Source organism: Carcharhinus amblyrhynchos, chromosome 9 (genome assembly GCF_965287045.1).
Source record: "Carcharhinus amblyrhynchos chromosome 9, sCarAmb.v2.hapA, whole genome shotgun sequence".
NCBI classification, from domain to species: Eukaryota; Metazoa; Chordata; class Chondrichthyes; order Carcharhiniformes; family Carcharhinidae; genus Carcharhinus; species Carcharhinus amblyrhynchos.
In genome coordinates, this window is record NC_137332.1 from 76060120 (window position 1) to 76082615 (window position 22496).

Consider the following 22496-nt stretch of genomic DNA (forward strand, 5'->3'; position numbering starts at 1 on the left):
ATGGAGGAAGAGGGGCAGTCCCCAGAGTCCAGGAGTACATACACGGCGCTTGCTCAGTGCTTCCTTTTTCAAGTGACAGGAGGAACCTGATTCATTCATAGAGAGGGGATGTAACTTCCAACGGGGCTCTCCGAGTCAATTCATCCGGCATTGCAATCAGCTGAAACAAAATGCGTGGCGTGTAGAAAGTGCAAAGGGCAGTGGGAGGAAATCAATTCAACTTCATGGAACCGAATTGTTTGCTTAGTAACAGTCAGAGAGGGGTTTGCATGTATTTGGTCCCTTCCCTCTGAACTGGGCAATCAGGTACACACACTGAATGTATACAATATAATTGTGTGCATACAGAAATGAATGAGGTGTTCACCGACCCGCCTGAAGCAAATTGATAAATCCATTTGTATGGAAACGCATGTATTCACTCACAAATCGCCACCACACGTACAGAACCACACGCCTACCCTGCACATTTGATTAACTGATCACATGGTAAAGAAATCCGAGTGCTGAGGGGTCAAGCTGGTTTCAATCTGAACCAACTCAAGTACGGTGCAAACAAGTCACTTGTAGCGGTTCAGCTAGCCTGACCTAACAACAACCTGCATTAATATGGCGCCCTGAAGATGCAAAATCGCCCCAAGCAACTTGGAAGGGTGCATTATCACAAAAAGTTTGAGACAGAACCAAAACAGGACAGGTGATCAAAAACTTGGTCAACTGAATCGATTTTAAGCAGCATGTGAAGGAAGGGAGAGAGAGGTAGAGGTGTGGGGAGAGAACTTCAATGCTTAGGGTCGAGGCAGTTTAGTTGGAGGTGAGGCCACCAAAAGAAGGATGAAGTCCTGAGCGCACAGGAGGCCAGAATTTGACAACACAGATTTCTTGGAGGGTTAGTGTAATAATAATGCAGGAAGTCCAACTGGAATGGACGTAATTATTATTTACAGAATGCAAAGTAAAACCACTGCTGTCATACACACCCACTAGTCCCTTCCTGGGACAAGTAGTTCAGCAGGCCCAGTCCAGGGCTTGCCTTATCAAAGGCATAGGTAATGCATTCCAGCTGGACAAGCCATTGCCTGTTACCAGGGGACCTGATACTCAATGAGCTCCATAGGGAGACCAATCAGTGATTCCCCATGGACATCATGGGAGTTATTACAGTTAGGGAAAATTACTGAAATGCTTTATAACAAACTCAGCAAAATCTTATAGTGATGTATTTCAAATCAAGGCCAAATTATGGGTCATTTCTTTTTACTATAGGTCATTGTCTACTGAAGACTGGTTCGAGGCTGCAAGCGCTTATTTCATATAAGATTCTTGTAACCAACCAAACAGAGGAGCCTAGTCTAGGATGGATTTGAACCTTAGGGTTAAAGGTGAAGCCCCATCATTGTGCCACCCAGACTTCAAAAAGCAAGCTGAAACAAGAACAGGAAAGTGAAGCATACATCCTGAACAGGAGCCTGCAAATAATAAACACTTATTACACTTTACCTGGATCACTGCAATAAACACTTTACCTGGATCACTGCAATAAATGCTTGCTAGCTGGCCTTAAGAAGTGAGGCCACAGTAGCAATGCAACATATAGACTCCAAGTTAGCCACAAACAATGACTCAAGGTCCATTATGTTCTTAACAGATTAATTATTAAAAATTAACAATGGATTCATATTTACCTTCTCATTCTTTGCTTTCACTAATTTACACACACACACATCGCTGTGCTATTAATTTGGTGCTCAATTTGCACTAACAGGAGGAAATCATTCCTGTACTTCCTGTCAAATGTAACAAAAAACAAACTACCTGCTCCTGTACAACAGCTGGAGTCAAGATAATATTGAATAAACTCCAGTCAACTGCATCACTGGCTATAGTCTACCACAGCCCCAATAGGCAGGTTCACTCTGGCAAACAGATTTAATGTTTGTGATACTAGTTGAATTAAACCACAGTCACTGAGGATCCCTAATGCATAGCACTGAAGTTCACGTGCAGGTTGGCAATTGCGGTTGAATTTCAGTTGAAATGTGATCACCAGGTTAGTTCAGCCCATCAGGTGAAAATGAGATGTTGTTGCCCAAAACTGTGTCTGTTGCAGTGAGCATACTTGTGTTTTGTTGTATCGTATCACTGAAACATTATCTGGATCATTGCTGTTTGAGGGACCTTTCTTTATACAGACTGCCAAGTTTCTGACATTACAACAAGTGAGTACACTCCAAAGGTACATTATTGGATGTCTGGCACTTTGGGATGGCTTGGAGTTCTAAACAATGCAATATAAATGCAACTTCATTCTTCGACACTATTTTAAGATATTTATAATGATCCAGTGGAATTTCTTTTGTGCAATAGGCTGGATTTTATGGTGGGGGGCGCATTCACTCCCCCCATGCCTCCATCCACTCAATTAACAAGTCAGTTGGAAACTGACCAATGAAATAAAAAGTCCACCCTACGTCAGTAACATACTGTGGGTGACAATATCAAGGTAACTGTAGAACTTCCACCTCCTCACTGAAAGGAAGTTGCACCCTTGTGACTTAGTAGCCGATCTGATTGGCAGCACCTCTTACAGTCTGGCCAGTGCCAGCGCTCAGTAGTGTGTGCTGCTCAAACTGGAAGGAATCCAGGATGAAGGCCCCAGTGGACCCCCAACTCAGATAAGATCAGAGTAATGGGAGAGATCAGGCACCTTAGGGAGGATCAAAGGGGAGGGAGAGTGAGACATTATTTTTGCAATGCAAGTGAGGAGGAAAGAAGGTGGAATATATCTTTTTGGGGGAGGGAGGAGGAAGTATCCACAATGCACAAAGAACATCCCTAAAAATAGTGCCCCTCTTCCTTCCCAGTCTTTTAAAAAAAACTGTTATAAAGAATAGGCTGCCCAATCTCACCAGCTGCTGCTGCTGCCCATACCAACCATGTTATGGTATGGGCAAGGTAATATTGAGGTTCACCTTTTATGCATTCAAGGGAAGGTTAGGCCACCAATCCCAAACTGCCTTTGAGAAAGTGGTGGTGAACTGTCTTCTTGAACTGCTGTAGTTCATGTGGTGTAGGTACATCCAACGTGCTATTAGAGAGGGAGTTCCAGGATTATGACTCAGTGACAGTGAAGGAATGATGACATATTTCCAAATTGGGGTGGTGTGTGGCTTGGAGGGGAACTTGCAGGTGGTAGTGTTCTATGTATCTGCTACCCTTGCCCTTCTAAATGGCAGTGGTCGTATGTTTGGAAAGTGCAATCTAAAGAGCCTTGGTGAGTTCCTGAAGTGCAACTTGTAGATGGTACACACTGCTGATACTGTATACCAGTGAGGGAGGGAGTGAATGTTTATAGACAGGATGTCAATCTAATAGGCTGCTTTGTCCTGGATGGTGTTGAGCTTCTTGAGTGATGTTGGAGCTGCACAAGCTCAACTGACCCTCAATTATTTCTTTACATATGGTATATGGTGAATGGAGTTCAGCACCACCCACCCCAACTATTATAGGGAACAAATCAGGGGTGTGTGGAAGGTGGTAAACTTTCTACCACTTGTATTTTATGTGCCATCTCTGTTGAAAACGTACCCTGTGAGAGGCCATTAAAATCCAATCCTATATACCTAACAAATTATAACACATTACAAATTAAGTTGAATACATCAAGTACATTGGTTTGAGCGGATTGGCAATATCACTTATTTAATTTAATTACAATTACATTTTGTAATTTAAGACAAAATTAAATTTAAAAGGTTGTTTACCTATGTGATTTTGAAAAGCAAATAGCAAGGTAGAATCTGCCTCTACCTATTGCAGAGCACCATGCTCACTCAATTATCCACTCTCACACACACAATACAGTTGCATTATTCATTCCATCATTAGCTAATGTTATTATACCATATCACAACAAGATACAGAGTATGAGAAGAAAGAGCTGATTGGTTGGCAAGTGGACTTTGATTGGTAGAGGCAGTCCCATGGATAATGCATCAGGTGACTGACAGCTAAATGCCAAGCATTGTTTACATTTAAACCCTGCCTTTTGACCCTGATTGATCATGGCTATGCCCTGAGGAATGAGTCAGCAAATGGCAGTCAGATTTTCTTTAGCTGAAACAGGCACAATTTGTATACCTGTTCTTACTGTCTGCAAAGAACAGGGCCCTTGTATTGATATATGTAATTTCCAGTACATGCAGACGTGGTACAATGCAAGCCTGATTGACAAACTTAAATTGGTTCTCAGCATAATTCTTAGCACACTGAGGATTATTTAGCAAATGTTGTCCAATCGTGGAATCACATCAAATGTTGGACACTTGTTTTGAGATTTGCACAGATGGACTCATTTTTCAGCAATAATGAATAGACTTCTAATTCACTGTTAAAAATCAACAAGAAATAACTGGATTATACTATAATGGTGCATTGCGTAGATTTGTCCATCTTTCAAATTTAAACTGCCATCAGGATACAATCTTGGTAATATCCTCGCTCACCTTCAAATGATAAGATGAAGAGAAATGCGCAGCACTACAGCAAAGCATTAATGTTAAAAATCCCTCACAACTTTGTATGTAAACACTAAGTGAATTTAAGGAGTAATGTAATCCCTTGAGTTCAAATGGCAAACACGAACCACTTAAGCTTCACTTTTAGTGTGTGAAGCCATTTCAACCCCGTGATTGCAATTTACCAAAATGTGTACTCTGGTGTATCAAATTGCAACAGGTATTAAATATCACATTAAAGGATAGTTAAGTGAACAACTTGTGCAGATTTTCTTAGAGCCACTCTCTGTTGATGTAACAGTAAAATTTATTGCTGAAATTCTTGTAGAGGAAGCACTGAGATTAAGCCATCTTACAGCATCTGCAGCTCATATTCAAACAGCAACCAATGATTGAAAAATACGTATTTCAAATCATCGAGGGACTGTCTGAAAAGTGTGTTAGTTTAAACCAAGTTTTGAAACTAAGCAAAGCACTAGAGTACAGGCATCACTAAGGGTTTTCGAGCTTTTGACAGACAAATGTTTCAAACTGATCACAATTTGAAAAGAGATATTGGTGAGTTATATATCCAAATTGGGTAACTTAAAGAATGAGGCATCAATTGGAAAATAAAAACAGAATATGCTGGAAAAATGCAGTAGGTCTGGCAGCAAAAAAGAGTCATACAGACTTGAAATGTTAACTCTGTTTTTCTCTCTCCACAGATGGCAGCATGGTGGCACAGTGGTTAACACTGCTGCCTCACAGAGCCAGGGACCCAGGTTTGATTCTGGCCTTGGGTGACTATCTGTGTGGAGTTTGCAAGTTCTGTGTGGAGTTTGCACATTCTTCCTGTATCTGTGTGGATTTTTTCTGGGTGCTCTGGTTTCCTTCCACAGTCCAAACATGTGCAGGCTAGGTGGATAGGCCATACTAAATTGCCCCTTAGTGTCTTAAGTATGTCTAGGTTAGGTGGTTTACCTATGGTAAATGCACAGGATTTCAGGGATAGGGTAGAGGCGTGGGCCTGGGTGGGATACTCTTTCAGAGAGTTAGTGCAGATTGAATGGGTCAGATGGCCTCTTTCTGTACTGTAGGGATTCTGTGGTTCTATGGTATTATTGATTCCTGTATTATAAATCCTAATTTAAGTTATTGGTTAACTCTATATTCCAAACTGGTAAGTAGTTAAATGGGAGGACTATGTTTTGTAAAATGGTTAAAGTATCAAGTAGCTCCAATAGCTTATAGATGGCACATCATTATATACATTCAAAATACTTCAAATTCTGACAATGCCATGCTAAGATTTTTAAAATTACATTCCTGAGAATACATGTTGGCTAAAATGTAAAGCATAATATACACTTTCCATCGCTGTCTGAGAATCATGTGAACGGGACACATTCTTCTGGATCATATAGGAATATAAGAACAGGTGGAGGCCATTCAGCTCCTCAAGCCTGTTCTGCCATTCAATGAGATCACAGCCAATCTGAATCCTAACTTCAGCCACACAACTGCGTATCATTTAATATCCTTGGCTAGCAAAACTCCATCAATTCAGATTTTTTTTAACTCAGCTAGCACCTATTGCTTTCACTATAAGATATTTTCACATGTCTACCACTATTATTGCAGAGAAGTATTTCCTCCCTTGTCTTCTGAGTGACCTGGCTCTGACATTAAGATTAATCTCCTTTGTCCTAAACTGTCCCACCAACAAAAAATGTTTCTCTCTATTTATGCTACAAATCCTTTCAAAATACTGAGAGCCTCAATTAAATCACCCTTTAACCTTCTATGTTCCAAGGAATAAAAATCTAGTTTAAGTAGCCTCTCCTCATAACATAACCTTTGGAGCTTTGGTAACGTGTTGGGGAATCTGCATTGAATGCTTTCCAAGGCTTCTAAGATATCTTGTGAAGGAGTCTCATAATTTAATTCCAGTTTCCCCTCCTCTATAATTTCTCCTGCAGAACTGCTTTAGATCCAACAATATATACAATTGCTGATGATTGTAAATCCTATACTGATTAATCTCAGTGAGATTTGTTGGGTTATAAATGCAATCTTCATCACCTTGTCAATTAGTTTTCAATTGATTATAGCAGTAATGCTGATCATCCTCAATAAACTATTAATATTTGTATATCCAATGCTAATTAGATTATCAATGAGTGGCCAATCGATCATAAACTGTAAATGAGTCTTAAATCTAAAATTGTTTAAGTTTATTTATTAGTGTCACAAGACTGTCAGAAAGGACAGTAGGACTAGGGGGCACAGCCTCAAGATAAAGGGGGGGCGGTTTAGAACGGAGTTGAGGAGGAACTTCTTCACTCAAAGGGTGGTGAATCTCTGGAATTCTCTGCCCTTTGAGGTGGTGGAGGCTGCCTCGCTAAATATTTTTAAGACGCGGGTTGATGGGTTTTTGATAAGAGAGGGGATTAAGGGTTATGGGGAGAGGGCGGGAATGTGGAACTGAGCCACGACAGATCAGCCATGATCTTATTGAATGGCGGGGCAGGCTCGAAGGGCCAGATGGCCTACTCCTGCTCCTATTTCTTATGTTCTTATGTTAACATTTCAATGAAGTTACTGTGAAAATCTCCTAGTCACCACACCTGTTTGGGTGCATTGAGGGAGAATTTAGAATGGACAATGCACCTAACCAACACATCTTTCAGACTGTGGGAGGAAACAGGAGCACCCAGAGAAACACACACAGACATGCAGGGTGCATGCAGATTCCCCACAGACAATGACCCAAGCTGGGAATCGAACCTGTGCGCTGGCACTGTAAGGCAGCAGTGCTAACCACTGTGCAACCATGCCATATTTACTGATTATTCATGTATATATGGACCCCATCTTTATTATATTATCAATAAGTTTTTATGACAAGTCATGAATCCCAAGTTGATAATGTTTCATTGTGTTATTCATAGGTTCCATATCTTAAGATAACAAACAGAATTAGTGTTAAAGGGACATCTTTGTCAGGATGGCTAAGGTCATTTCTTAGACAAGTAACTTCAGAAAACCTGTCATTATGGTCAATGGAAGCATCTGCAGTAGTGTGTAGCAGCAACATGACCTTTCAATTGTTTATCCCTTCTGATGCTTTCTAATTTCAAAACGTGTTATCAATATATGTACGTGTTGTGATATCTTCACATGAAACATTGTTCACTATCGTCAAGTGTCTAGTAAAGCAGATTGGTTCAAACACAATCCCGTTAAGGTGAGGACTGTCTGAATATATGCTCTGTATTTGGTAATGTAACTAAAAATTGTTCTGATTGAACACTGAAGTCTGCTGAGCACTAAATGGGAATGTAAATAAAATGAAAATCTATTGAAACATTTATGAATTTCAAATTGCAATTATATTTCCATATACAAAATGCAATATATATATATACACATGTTATGTATACATTATATATAATCAAAAGATTGAGATATTGTGCAGCAGTTTTGATTATTATTTTGACTTCAGCTGAGCTATTGCACTTCTTGGAGAAATGCATTCCTTGGAGAAATGGGATAACAGAATTTAATTCCTATAACCCCTGCTGCCGGTACTGCAGATGATTCCCAATCTCTCGCTCTTATTGACTCAGCATGGGCCTGGACTAATGCACTTTTTATTGCTCTCAACAAGCACTTGCTTGCTCTAAGAAATTCAAAATGGATAATAAAACCCAATCACCAAAGGCAGGCTGACTGGTATTGTAAATTGCTGGGGTTAAAATTTTGCAATGCTGCAAGTTTCAGAGATCATGAAAAACCAGGAGCTTTAATGTTAAAAAAAAATTACCTGCAGAAAGATTGACTTAAGAAATATCAATTTTTTTCTATGTTCAGGATCACCATCTGCCCAAGTTTCCCTGATAACTCAGTGTGTTTATCCATTAAGAAACTGAACAATACAGATCAGATGTCCCCAGTTTGATTTTATGTCTGTGCTAGGTATTGTGATAACAGCCAGAATGACTGTGCCGGGTGCTGTAAATTGCCTCAAGTGCCAGGTTCATTATCCAGCAACCCGCTGCAAAAATGTGCATGTACAGATGTTGTTCAAAACAGTGTAAGACCCATAGGTGAAATCCCCATTGAGAACTATCCTGCTGCCACTCACCATCAGGCCCAGATGAATAATGGTCATTTGGTTTGAGATATCAGATGGCCACAGGTGTCTGTGCTCCTGAAGGGAACCAATAGCTCAGATGAGGAGGAAAATAACATTGACAGACAGAGGAAAAAAAAACTTTTTTAAAAACTGCTAAAAGTTCAAGTGACAAATTAAACTATATTTTGTGATTAGGTGCAGTTGGAGAACTAACATAAATTGTGGAAACCCAGTTGGAAAATTGGGTAGAATTTGTAATGTTAGATGTCAGTTCACTTTGCACATTGTGTACGTTGATGGCTTCATTATAATATTCAGCTGAAGAGTGGGTGGCATCAGTTTGTTATGCACCCAATTTCCTGACACTCTCATGCGTAGTGCTGAGTGATCTTCACATTCACTTACAACTCTTTAAGCGTTGCTAGGAAACTGGCTATATCCAGAAGTGAATTTGAAGGATCGAATGAGAGGATTTAGTCACTGATCAATTTTAAGACTGTGTATTTTTGAAACTTTTTTTTTTCTTCAGTTACTCAGGTTTTCAGGAGCTTTTGTGGCAATTATTCTGTGGCTGACGGCTTTGTTCTGTAGTTCCAATGGTGCCATAAGGTGTTTCCCCTATGGGAGCCTTTCTCTTCTTTCTCTGCTTTCCTGAGGAAGAAGAGGTCACTGAAGGAGTGTTGCCTCAGAGGTTAGCACCTCATACCAATAGAGGTGTATGTCATTCGCTTTGTTGTACAAAACAATTAAATGGCCAAGTCATTACAGCAAACCTGATGGGAAAAATATACAAAAGTTTGACCATACTTGTGGTTAAAGATTCATACTAATCAAAGTAGGTCTGCTTGGTGTACTTTTGCCTTTCACTCTGTGAGCTCAAGCATCGTTCAGGACTTGGGCACATAACCTCAGCTAATATTTTGTATAGGGGAAGGGACAGTCCATTGGGTGAGACATTAGTTTATTGTGTCGCCCTGCATTCTTCATTCAAAACCCTGTGAAGCTTTTGACTTCTCTACCCAAGAGAGCTGTACATGCTCCAAGACTAAGGTTGATAATTTTTTTAAATGCTAAGGGAATCAAAAGATACAGGGAGAGTGCAGAGCAGTGCAGTACAGGAAGGATCAGCTTATTGAGTGACAGACCAGATTCGAAGAGCTGAATGGCCCATTTAGCTCTGGTTTCAGATGTTTCTACGCTTTTTTTGTGGTCCAGTTGAAAATTTATTTCATCTAAATAGGATAGGGAGTACTTCTCAGAAGAAAAGAAAGTACAAATAGGGAAATAAGAATACTGGACTGAACTGGTCTTATATACTTTAAAATGGAACACCTAGAAAAATTGGGAAATAAGAATACCGGGTCTTAACTGGTTTTTCCTATTGGGTAGAGGTCGCAATTTTAAGTTGAAAAGTGTTAGATTCAGAGGAAATGGCTGGAGGTGGACTTTTGTAAAGAGAATAGTGGATCTCCAGGACAGGTTATTATGCAGTGAAAGCTAATATGTTGAATTCCTTCAAATGAGAACTGGGATGGGCATCACTGGCACTGGTTGGCACTCCAGTGCAAATTCAGGACAAGAGTGATCTCCTGACTAGCTCAAATTGTCTAGATGGGTCAGAGATCACTTTCACTGATATTTCCCAAAGCTGGCCTGCCTTTTTTAATGTCCCCCCCGCAAGAAATCATATCATAGGGTGGGTTGGGGTGTATGTATGCTGGGATAAATGATGTATCACAATTGTGGGCAAAAGGCTGGATGGATCAGAGGGTCTTTTACCTGTCTGGTCTTGATAATTTTAAGCACTAGCTGTCGTTTGTGAAGGAGTTCTTCAGCCAAAAGCAAGCCCAGCTCTTATGACCACACTTCAGAGGTTATTTAGGATAATGATTGTGGAGAATTGCCTTCACAGGTTCCAGGTTAGCAGCGAGTCTGTGCTGTGCTACCTGCTGCAACAAAACCTGCCAAGAGTAGAAACTTGGCGGAGCCAACGACAACTACAGCCAGTAGTGACTTGAAACTACCTGTAGTCCCTTTCCAAGCTGTTGCAATGTTTTTTTTCATTCATTCGTGGGACATGGATGCCATTGGCTGGCCAGCATTTATTGCCTATCCCTAGTTGCCCTTGAGAAGGTGATGGTGAGCAGCCTTCTTGAATCACTGCAATCCATTTGCCGTTCAGGAGGGAATTCCAGGATTTTGACCCAGCGATTGTGAAGGAATGGCGATACATTTCCAAGTCAGGCTGGTGAATGGCTTGGAGGCGACCTTGTTGAACTGTGGATATGGTCCAACAGAACGGCAAATAGGACTCAGTTTTGCAAACAGCACTTTTCTTTCCCTAACCAGAATTATCCTTCTCCTAACTAGGATAACTGTATCCCCAAACAGGACTTCTGTGTCCTCAAACAGAATTATCAGCTGCCAAACAGAATTAGCCTTCCTCAAACATGAATACCCTTCCTCAAACCTGGACCATCCTTTCCTTTCAATCAACTCCGCCACCCGTCCTCCTCAAACATGATCAGTTTTCCGCCAAACAAAGTCACTCCTACCTCAAATAGTACCACCCTCCCCCTCCAGCAGGATCACACTTCCCCTTAAATAGAAACATGCCCTCATCACTGCCTGAACAGAATGAACCTTTCCCCAAAACAGGACCAATGACCCTTGAACAGAACCTCTCCTCTGTCAAACAGGATTATCCTTACCCCAAACAAAATCACACCCCAAAACAAGAATGACCCTTCCCTCAAATAGAACCAATACCCACTCAAACAGACCCACTCTTCCCATAACCAAAATCACTCCTGCCATGAACAGAACCATTCTTTCACTCAAAGAGAAGCACCGCAAAATTGAATGACCCCTCACCCAGAACAGGTTCAATTCAAACAGAATAACTTTTCCACCAAACAAGACTGTTCTTTCCTCATACAGGACCAGCCTTGCCTTTTACATGACCAGCCTGACCTCATACATGATTAACCTGCTGTAGGGCTGCGTTCCTCATAACTAATAGCGATAGCACTAGCTTTGCTCCAATGTTTGCTGACTCATTGAGTTTGCTTCTGTCTGGCACTTAGAATCGCAGAATCTGTATAGTGCAGAAATAGACCATTTGGCCAATTTAGCATGTACTGACAACAATCCCAGCCAGATCCAATCCCTGTAACTCCACTTCTAGTCCCTCTCCCCTTTTGCCCTGGAAAAGACTGCTGATAATGCTCTCAGCAATATGACCAGGATTTTAAATTTCACCTGGATTGTAAGTTTTCTATCCCCACCAGTGGCAAACATCCAAGATTGCTCCTTGAGCTGTAAATAATTGTGATCGTGTAAAACTGGGCACAATCAATGCAAGGCACTCGAGCTCAACCATACATTACTAGCCTACGCTGTCTGAGAAACTTGAGATTATGTATTCAGTAATAAATAGTCAGTTGTAAGGACAGGCTTTTACCCAGAACATAAAGCTGTTTTCCTCTGCCAAGTATTGCTTGACCTACTATTTTTCCAACATTTTCTTTCTTGATTTCAAGTTTCTGCTGTTTGCTGGAATTTCATTCTTGCGAACACAGTGGCATTTTGATAAAGCTTTGCGTTGGTAAGCAAACAATAAATTCAATAAATAAAATGGGAGAACGTTCTTTAGCAAGGAGTGGTTAGAATGTGGAACTTGCTGTCATGTGGAGTGGTTGTGTTGAATAGCATTGATGCCATAAAGGAGAATCTAGGTAGTTACAAGGGAAATAGGAGCAGACTTTTATGTTGATAGGGTTAGTTGAAGTGAGTGGTTTGTGTGGTGTAAAAACGCAATGAGTAAGAATGGGGCTGAAAGGTCTGCTTTTGTTTGTAAAACTTTATGCTATTCCAGGCAGTAACATTTATGGATTTTCTCTGTCTCTTCAAGTGGTATTAGATTTTTTTTGTCAGTGAATACTTTGATTTCCATCTCAAAAATGCTCCTGATTTCATGCCAGCTATTTCTGTCAGCCTGACTGAGGAGGGACCACGTAGGTTACTTTAACCATGGTTTCAGATATCCATCATTCTGAATGTACAGGACTCCATGCAACTATACATTGTCCTACTGAATAAATAACAACTCTGCAACATTGAGTGACTATTATCCCTGGATAAATAAGGACATCAATTTTACCTCTTCTACATAGAATATAGAATAGTACAGCACAGTACAGGCCCTTCAGCCCTCGATGTTGTGCCGAGCTTTGTCCGAAACTAAGATCAAGCTATCCCACTCCTCTTCTGTCACCAAAGTGGTTATCAGTTCTGATACATGGCTTTTGCATTGTATGCTATTGAACAACAACATCCTGCATTTACACAGCATTTTGTGGCAAATACATGGGCATAAAGAGGATTTTTAAGAATCAAAGGAAGCTGTAGAGACATGGGGGATTTTGGAAGAAATCAACCTGGTCATCATAAACAGGATGACAGAAAGCTAATGCAAAAAGGCTGCAGTGATAGGGATAGATTGCTAGGTAGTTGTAAGAAGTGGGATGTGCAGATTATTGGATAGTTGCGGTCATGAAGACTTTTGAACATAATATTAATCATTTTTAATTTTGAATCATTGGAAACTGGGGGCACGCGCAAGTCACCCAGGATGGAATGTTGGAGTGGACTTAGTGTGCACTGGGACACAGACTGGAGAGTTTTAGATCACCTAAAGTTTGTGTCAGGTGAAGGACAGGAGATGAACACACAGCATTGGGGTGGAATTTGTAATGGAGAAGTTATGGGGTCAATAAGTCAATTTGTGGTTGAACATAATGCAGAGATTGCAGACAATGTAGTTCAGTCCATGGCATTGGTGAAGAAGGGATATTGAGCTGGGTTTGAGGAATAAAGGGGCTGTGGTGGTACAAAAACCAAAGAAAATTACTGCACAGGAACAGACCTTTTGGTCCTCAAAGCCTGTACCGATCATGATGCCCATGTGAACTAAAACCTACCTTTCTGGGGACCACATCTCTCTATTCCCATTCTATTCATGTACTTGTCCAAAAACCACATCATGTTTCTGCTCGGTTTCAAACCAAGGACCTTTCGCACGTTTGGCGAACATGACAACCACTACACTACAGAAAGACGTAATACTGATACTCTTTGATCCTCACAGTCTCTAGATAAAGGAAGTAATGATTCATCTGGGAGTGGATGTTGAACAAACAACCTGACATTGTATAACATTGAAGGATCCGAAGTGGTGGTACAAATGTAGGACTGGATGTCATCCATACGTATGTGGAAGTTTCATCCATATCTGTGGATCCTATTGCTAAAAAGTGTCATTGGATGAGGAAGAGGATTCATGCAGTGACTCCAGAGCACATGTTAGGAAGTGAAGCCATTGCTACAGATTCAGACTAATCTGATCAGATAAGTAAGTGTGAAATTAACTGTGGGCAATCTCACAGACCTGGGCTGGAGATGAAAGGCTGTAGCTGTGTGCTTTTCATGCTAGACAAAGAAACTGCTTGATGGATTTTGCTGTTGCTGCTTTTGTAGTAATTTTCTTTTTGCCTCTTTTGTCTGTGAGACGGATTAAAACAGGCTTTAGCCAAAGAGCAGATTGTTTTAGATTTCAAATCGTTGCTTCCCGATGGCATTGAATGATACAATGTTTCATAAGCGAGAGATTTTTCAAACTTGGTGTATGTTATATTGATCCTGACCCTGAGAGCATTTGCAAACTTGCATTTGAAATATATCTTCTCCACTAAGTTACATATTCATAGACTGGCTGGGTCTTGCAAGCCCCTGCATTCCCGACTAAATTTCTTATCTCCTACAGTGCAGTGCAGAAGGAGGCCATTCAAACTCTTGATGACGGGGTACCTTACCCAGGCCCTTTCCCCCACCCTATCCCTGTAACCCCACACATTTATCAAGGCTAATCCATCTAACGTACACATCTTGAGAGACTAAGGGGCAATTTAGCATTGTCTACCTAACCTGCACATCTTTGGATTATGGGAAGAAACTGGAGCACCCAGAGGAAACCCCTATGCACACACAGGGAGAATGTGCAAACTCCTCAAAGTTGCCCAAAGCCTGAATTGAACCTGGGTTCCTCGTGCTGTAAGGCAGCAGTGCTAACCGCTGTGCCACCAGATATCCTCAACCAGCCATTCTTCAACTGTGAGCCTATGCAATGATGTTGCTCTGTCATGGGACAAGTACGTTGTATTAGATTCAATTCTAGTTTCATGTTCATCCTTCATCAACATCCTTCTCCAGGTAGTAATCATGTGTGAGAAGTATAGACTCATTCCCCCTCCTTATAATTTAAGAAAGTTGGGGGCTGTGGCCCCATCAACCACCTTACTTGAGACCGGCTCTTCCAGCCATACTGAGTGTTAAACCTGAGACTCTCTGTCCCCCGTTTTGTATGGAAAGAACCGGAGTGACCAGAAAACCCAGCAAGCACGGATTTCCCAAAGATCCCTGGACCTGATTGAAATATATCGACTCCATTTGCTGGCTGCAGCCATCCAGAATGAGAGGCTGACACACTGTCAGATAGAGAGATCTGAAACAGCAGACCGCAGCCAGGGAGCAAAGGTAAGTGAGAGGCTTGCGGGGGGGGGGGGGGGGGGGGCAGGGCGGGAGGTGGGCAAAGGAGAGAGAGACTGAGTCAGTGGGACTGGGGAAAACATTGTGGACTGATCAGAGATGCTGATGACTACGAGGGAGTCTGATTGTGGCAGTAGAAGGGAGTGCATTAGGATCTGGTTGCAAGGGTGCGAAACACAGGGAACATTTTCAGAAGGAGGTTTTCAGAAACCCCACTTGAGGATAAGGATGTGTGTATTTCTATTCTCTTTGGGCCATAAGCTTTGCTGGAAAAGAACAGTTGTTGAACCCAGCCATTCTCATTTCCTTTCAGCTACCTGGGAAACAGGCCATTCAAAGCAAAAGTTCATGACAGTGAACCTCACACAAATAGTTCTAATTATATCTACTTAATGTGTTTCCAATCCCTTCATCCACCTATCCATTATAATCATGAATCCTGATAATGTTTCTGCCTCAGCCATTAAGACTGCATGTGAATTCCACGCTATCAAAAGTTTCTCACACTAATTACAACCTTTATGAATGGAACAAGTGGGGAGAGAAAAGGGAAAGTTGAAGTTTCCTAAGGATTGCCACTCCTCTGACATTGCATTGCGCCCATTTTCAGGCGTGAAAACTTGGTAAAGTCAGGCGTGAGGCAAACAGCATGATCCGCGCCTGCCTCCACACCAATTCCCCCTTTACCAAGGCCTGAAAGTGGCTGCGATAGGGACCATGCGTGAAACAGGTGTGATGGCCATCTAATTGTATTTGCAAGCATTTAAATTGACTTAATGGGCTGAATGCTCAACTTTACTGGAACTTCCCCCCTTTATCACCGTGTTCTCCCATCCAGAATAGGCATGAAACAGATCTGCTCCATGTAAGTCCGATTCAGGCGCTCCAGTTAGTGAGGAAGTAAGTGCTGAGCGTCCAACGAATTTCTGCTTGAGATTGGTAGAGGGGGCAAGGGGGAAGATGGGTCCGACTACTCTCTGCTTGAGATCAATGGTGGGGAGGGAGGTGGACCCGCTACCACTCTGGCTGAGATCAGAGGAGGGGAAGGGGGGTCCGCTGCCACTCTGCTTGAGATCAGTGGTGGGGGGAAGGGGGACCCGCTGACACTCTGCTAGAGATGATGTGGAGATGCCGGCATTGGACTGGGGTAAACTGGGGTACAATGGAGAGTTCTATTCACCTGACGAAGAGGGAAACCTCGAAAGCTTGTGAGTTTACTATCAAATAAATCGGTTGGACTTAAACCTGGTGTTGTCAAGACTTCTTACTCTGCTAGGGATCAGTGGTGGGGGAAAGGGGGACCCGCTGCCACTTTGTCTGAGATTGGTAAGGGGAAGGGAGGAGGGGCCCATAATTGGTCTGGGTGGCGGGGGTATGGGGACAGATAAGAAGGTCAGTAATGTTATGGGGGTGGGGGCAGAGGAAGGCATTATCTGGCCCGGGAGGGATGTGGCAGGGGAGTAGCATCCATTTTATTTCTGCGCATGCACAGCTGGAGGCACTGATCGGAGCTTTAGGGTTTCGTGCACGTTTAGCTCTGCCCACAAGCTTGTGCAATGCAATTCGGACTCACTGATATTTTTGCAGGCAGAATGTGTATGGGAGCCCCTCAGAATGGGTCTAAAAGTCCGATCTGAAACACTCCCTGTTTCAAGTCCGACCTGCATTTAGAATCAAAATGATAAAAATACAGCCCAGTGTTTCCAGAAAATTTCAGAATTAGTTTTGCTGTTGCTTCTTTTTGTGTGGCGACTACCAAGGCAAATATTTGCAACTCAGGCAAATTGGCAATGCTTACAGAATAAAAGAAAGTGGGAAATGTCATAAGCAATCTGCTCAACAGGAATTATTAACTTGCTTTCATCAAAACTGAACTAGTACTGTCCAATTTTTGTATATCTGCTGGATTTGTCTGTGTTCCTGTCTGTCTTTTAAATGGAATTAACTATTTGGTGATGTGCAGTACCATGAATAAAGAGGACAAAGTCACTTTCCATGAGGTAACTAATATAACAGCAATGTACTTATATGACATGTAGGTCCCTATATCTAAACATGATCCTCACAATAAAGTATTTGTAAAGCAATTGACTGTGCATGAACAATTACATACACTGCATATACTAACTGTCGAGGGCTTTCCACACTGTGTCTATTGCATTCCAGTTACATTGCTTCACTTATCATTCTATTATAACTCAGTTTTGGAGGCTGCATGGTAGACTGTGTTAATGTATTGTCTTTGAACTTAATAGTTTAAAGATATATGTAAATATTTGATGTTAAGAGTAGAATAGAATAAAATCCCTACAGTACAGAAGAAGGACATTCAACCCATCAAGTCTGTACTGACCAAATCCCACTCAGGCCCTATTCCCATAACCCCATGCATGTACCCTGCTAGTCCTTTTGACACTAGGGTTAATTTAGCATTGCCATTCAACCTAACTCGCACATCTTAGGACTGTGGGAGGAAACTGGAGGACTCAGAGAAAAAAAAATGCAGAAGTGGGGAGAAAGTGCAAACTCCACACACAGAATGTGATTTTGATGTTGATTTAGTTTTGAGCCAGTTCCTGTTACTGGCACTGCAGTATGGCATAGCAATGGGCCATTTAGCCCAAACAGTCCAAGTACTAACTAATGTCACCAACGCAACCTACAAAATTGCAAAGTCTTGAACACTGTTGGTAAGTCTAATCTTCTCTATTGTATATTCTTTACAGTTTCAACTGCATTGTACTTTTCTCTCGTTCTTACAATCTTATTTGGTACCTTAAATAACTTCTCCTCTGATGAATTTCACGACCCCTCTTCTTCATTTACGTAGTTCAAAGAAAAGTGCAGGGGACCACACCAGGAGCAGCACCAGGCATACCTTCAGTTTGCATTAGAGCTAAAAGATCCTACAATCAATAGATTAGGTCTAATCTCTGCAGTCCTGCCATATCCAGACTTAAGGGGTGGTGTGCAATTAAACAACTAACAGGAGGAGGAGACTACGCATATATTTTCATCCTCAATGATGGGGGAACCTACCACATTAGTGTACAATACAAGTTTGAAGCATCTGAAACTACCCTTTATCCAGAAGATAAAGCCTCCTCCTGAGGTCCCCAACATTGCAGATGACAGTTTTCATTCAATTTGATTCACTCTATATAATATCAAGACATGGCTGAAAGTACTGGATGCTGCAAAGGCAATGAGCCCTGACAACATTCCAGCCAATAGTACTGAAGAGTTGTGCTCTAGAACTAGCACACTTTACTAGTCAAATTGTATCAGTACAGCTGCAATACTGACATCTACCCAGAAAAATGGAAAATGCCCCAGGTATGCCTCTGTACAAAAAACAGGACAAATCCAACCAGATCAATGGTTGATACATTACAGCAATCTACCCTTGATCATCAGCAAAATAATGAAGGGTTTTGTCAACGCTGCCATCAAACTGCACTTTCTCAGCAATAATCTGCTTATTGGCACTCAGTTTGGATTCTGCCAGGGCCACTCAGCTCCAGACCTCATCACAGCCTTGGTCCAATTATAGACAAAAGAGCTGAACCCAAGGGTTGAAAGTAGAGTTATTGTTCTTGACATAAAGGCAACATTTGATTGAGGGTGGCATCAAGGAACCTATGCAAAACTGAAGTGAATGGATAACAAGGGAAAACTCTGCACTGGTTAGCATTATATCTAGCGCAAAGAAAGCTGGTTGGAAGTCAATCATCTTCTTTTGGAATTCTGAGGGTAGTGTCCTTGGCCCAATCATCTTCAGTTGCTTCATCAGTGACCTTCTTCCATTATAAAGTCAGAAGTGTACATAAGTGTTGATAATTGCACAACCTTCAGCATTATTCGCCACTCACCTGATACTGAAACAGTGCACGCCCAAATGCAAGACCTGGGCAATATCCACGTTGAGTTGATAAGTGACAAATAACATGTGCCACACAAGTGCCAGATAATGACCACCTCCAACAAAGAAAATCTAACCATCTCCCCATAACATTCAATGGCATTATCATTGCTGAGAACATAAGAGCATAAGAAATAGGAGCAGAAGTAGGCCATCTAGCCCTTCGACCCTGCCCCGCCATTCAATAAGATCATGGCTGATCTGTTGTGGCTCAGTTCCACTTTCCCGCCCTCTCCCCATAACCCTTAATCCCCTTGCCTATCAAAAACCCATCAACCCCCATCTTAAAAATATTTAGCGAGGCAGCCTCCACCACTTCAACGGGCAGAGAATTCCAGAGATTCACCACCCTTTGAGTGAAGAAGTTCCTCCTCAACTCCGTTCTAAACCGCCCCCCCCCCCCTTTATCTTGAGGCTGTGCCCCCTAGTCCTACTGTCCTTTCTGAGCGGGAAGAGCCTCTCCACCTCTATCCTATCCATCCCATTCATCACCTTACACGTCTCAATGAGATCTCCCCTCATTCTTCTAAACTCTAACGAGTACAAGCCTAGTTTATTCAGCCTCTCCTCATAGCTCAACCCCCTCAAATCTGGCATCAGCCTAGTAAACCTCCTCTGCACTCCCTCCAAAGCCAAAATATCCTTGTGTAAGAGCGGCGACCAAAACTGCACACAGTACTCCAGCTGCGGCCTCACCAGTGCCCTATACAGCTGCAGCAAGACCTCCCTACTTTTATATTCAATCCCCCTCGCTATGAAGGCCAGCATCCCATTTGCCTTCCTGACCACCTGCTGCACCTGCAGGCTGGGTTTTTGCGACTCATGCACAAGGACCTCGAGATCCCTCTGCGCCGTCGCCTGCTGCAGTTTTTCACCATGTAAGTAATAGTCCTTCCTACCATTATTCCTACCAAAGTGGACCACCTCACACTTGCCAACATTAAATTCCATTTGCTAGTTCCTGGCCCATTTGTCCAGCCTATCTAGATCCTTCTGCAGACTTTCCACACCCTCTGCGCAATTTGCCGTTCCACCAATTTTGGCGTCATCAGCAAATTTCGACACCATACACTTGGTTCCCTCCTCCAGATCATCTATATAAATGGTAAATAGCTGAGGCCCCAGCACCGACCCCTGGGGCACTCCACTAGTCACCAACCACCAATCCGAATAGCACCCATTGACCCCCACTCTCTGCCTCCTATTTGACAGCCAATCCTCTATCCACGCTAACACCCTACCCCCAACTCCATGCCCCCTTACCTTCTGCAATAACCTCTTGTGAGGTACCTTGTCAAACGCCTTCTGAAAATCAAGAAAGACCACATCCACCGGCTCTCCTCTATCCACTGCCCTAGACACATCCTCATAGAACTCCAATAAATTTGACAGACATGACTTCCCCTTAACGAAACCGTGCTGCGTCTGCTCTATCAAACAATTCCCCTCAAGATGCCTCGCTATTTCCTCCTTGATGACGGATTCTAACATTTTACCTACAACAGACGTTAAACTAGCCGGCCTATAATTCCCTGCCTTTTGCCTGCCACCCTTCTTAAACAACGGCGTAACATTAGCCGTTTTCCAATCTTCCGGCACTTCCCTGGAATCTAGCGACATTTGGAAAATAACCACCAAGGCATCCACTATCACCTCCGCCATTTCTTTCAGAACCCTCGGATGCATTCCATCCGGTCCTGGGGACTTGTCCACAATCAGTCCCTCCAGTCTGTCGAGCACCGCCTCTCTAGTAACAATAATGTCATTGAGACCCTCCTGTCCTACCATCTTTCCATCGCTAACACCTGGCAAATTATTCACGTCCTCCTCCGTGAAGACCGAAACAAAAAAGTTATTCAAGGCCTCAGCCATTTCCCCATCCCCTACCACTAAGTCCCCCCCTCATCCTCTAAGGGTCCAACGTTCACCCTAGCCAGCCTCTTCCTTTTCATATATTTATAAAAACTCTTGCTATCCTTTTTTATATTAAGCGCTAGCCCAGTTTCATAGTTTCTCCTACCCTTCTTTATCAACTAGTCTCCCATCATCAACATCATGGGACTTACCATTGATCAGAAAATTAATTGGACCAGCCATATGAATGCTGTGGCTACAAGAACAGGTTAGAAGCTGGGAATTCTGAGGTGGGGTACTCACCTGCTGACTCGCCAAAACTAGTCCACCATCTACAAGGTACATGACGCAAGGATTCTGATAAAATATTCTGCTGTTGCCGGGATAAATGTGGCCCCAACAACACTCGAGAAGCTTGACAACATCCTGGCCAAAGCAATAAGTTTGACTAGAATCCCATTTACCACCTTAAACATTCACTCTCCACTACCACTGTACACTGGCAGCAGTGTGTACCACTGGCAAGATGCACTGCAGCAACTCACCATGGCTCCTTAAACACTACCTTTCAAATCCTTCTACCACCTAAAGGTCAAGGGGAGGAGATGCATGCATACATCACCACCTGCAACTTCCCCTCTAAGCTACACACCAACTTGACTTCGAAATATATTGCTGATCCTTCAGTGTCACTGGATCCTTCATTAACTACAAATTACTGAGACACAGCAGCTCACATTTTCATTTGCTTGTGGCCTGCATCCCCATCAGTCCCATTCCTGCCAGGTTCAAGTGCATTCTTGTGACTGTAAGAATTAACTTCCATGTCCTCATGCGCACTAATTCAGGGCCTCAGCACTTTTTATCACTACGATCACCCACAGTTATATAACCCATCATTCAGCCTCCTCTCCTTTCATACACTTTATTTCTCATATCCTGCTCTCAGTCATATATTTCCGCCTTCTTGAATAACCTGCTTTTAACTCTCCATAATTTGCTAAAAAAATTGACACTAACATCTCAGTGGCTGGTTGGTGTGAAAGGTTGATGAATGCATACGGGTTTTTATGAGTGCCATTGAGTCTGTAATTGAGGTGGCGTTGAATAATTTTACTGTAAAGTTGTGTTCAGGACATTTGATGCTAACAGTTTGTGACAAAAGTGAAAAAGTGATCCATTACCATCTTCCAGCTTGCTGAGTTTAAATATTCAGCCAAAAAATATGAATCTCTGGGATAGAATAAGAGCAAATCATATCTTGGTTCTTTTCCACCAGTCAGCTAGAAGAATTGAATATTTTTCTGTGCTTATTTTTACTTCAGGAAACTGTTAGCTCAATCATCCACCTACCTATCACAAGATTAGCTCATCCTGTCCTGCATCATATTACATCGTAAGATGAAGCACAGAGCCAGGTTTAGCAGTGCCAGAGCTGGCTGCCACTTCTTCATTTTGCTCCATATAATTCTTACTC

General features: G+C 42.3%; 1 protein-coding gene across 1 annotated transcript in view; it reads left to right on the top strand.

The window, feature by feature from the left end:
- The window catches only part of astn1 (astrotactin 1), a 2322431-nt gene that overhangs the window by 759 nt on the left and 2299176 nt on the right, over positions 1-22496 (top strand). The gene's annotated exons all lie outside the window — the stretch shown is intronic.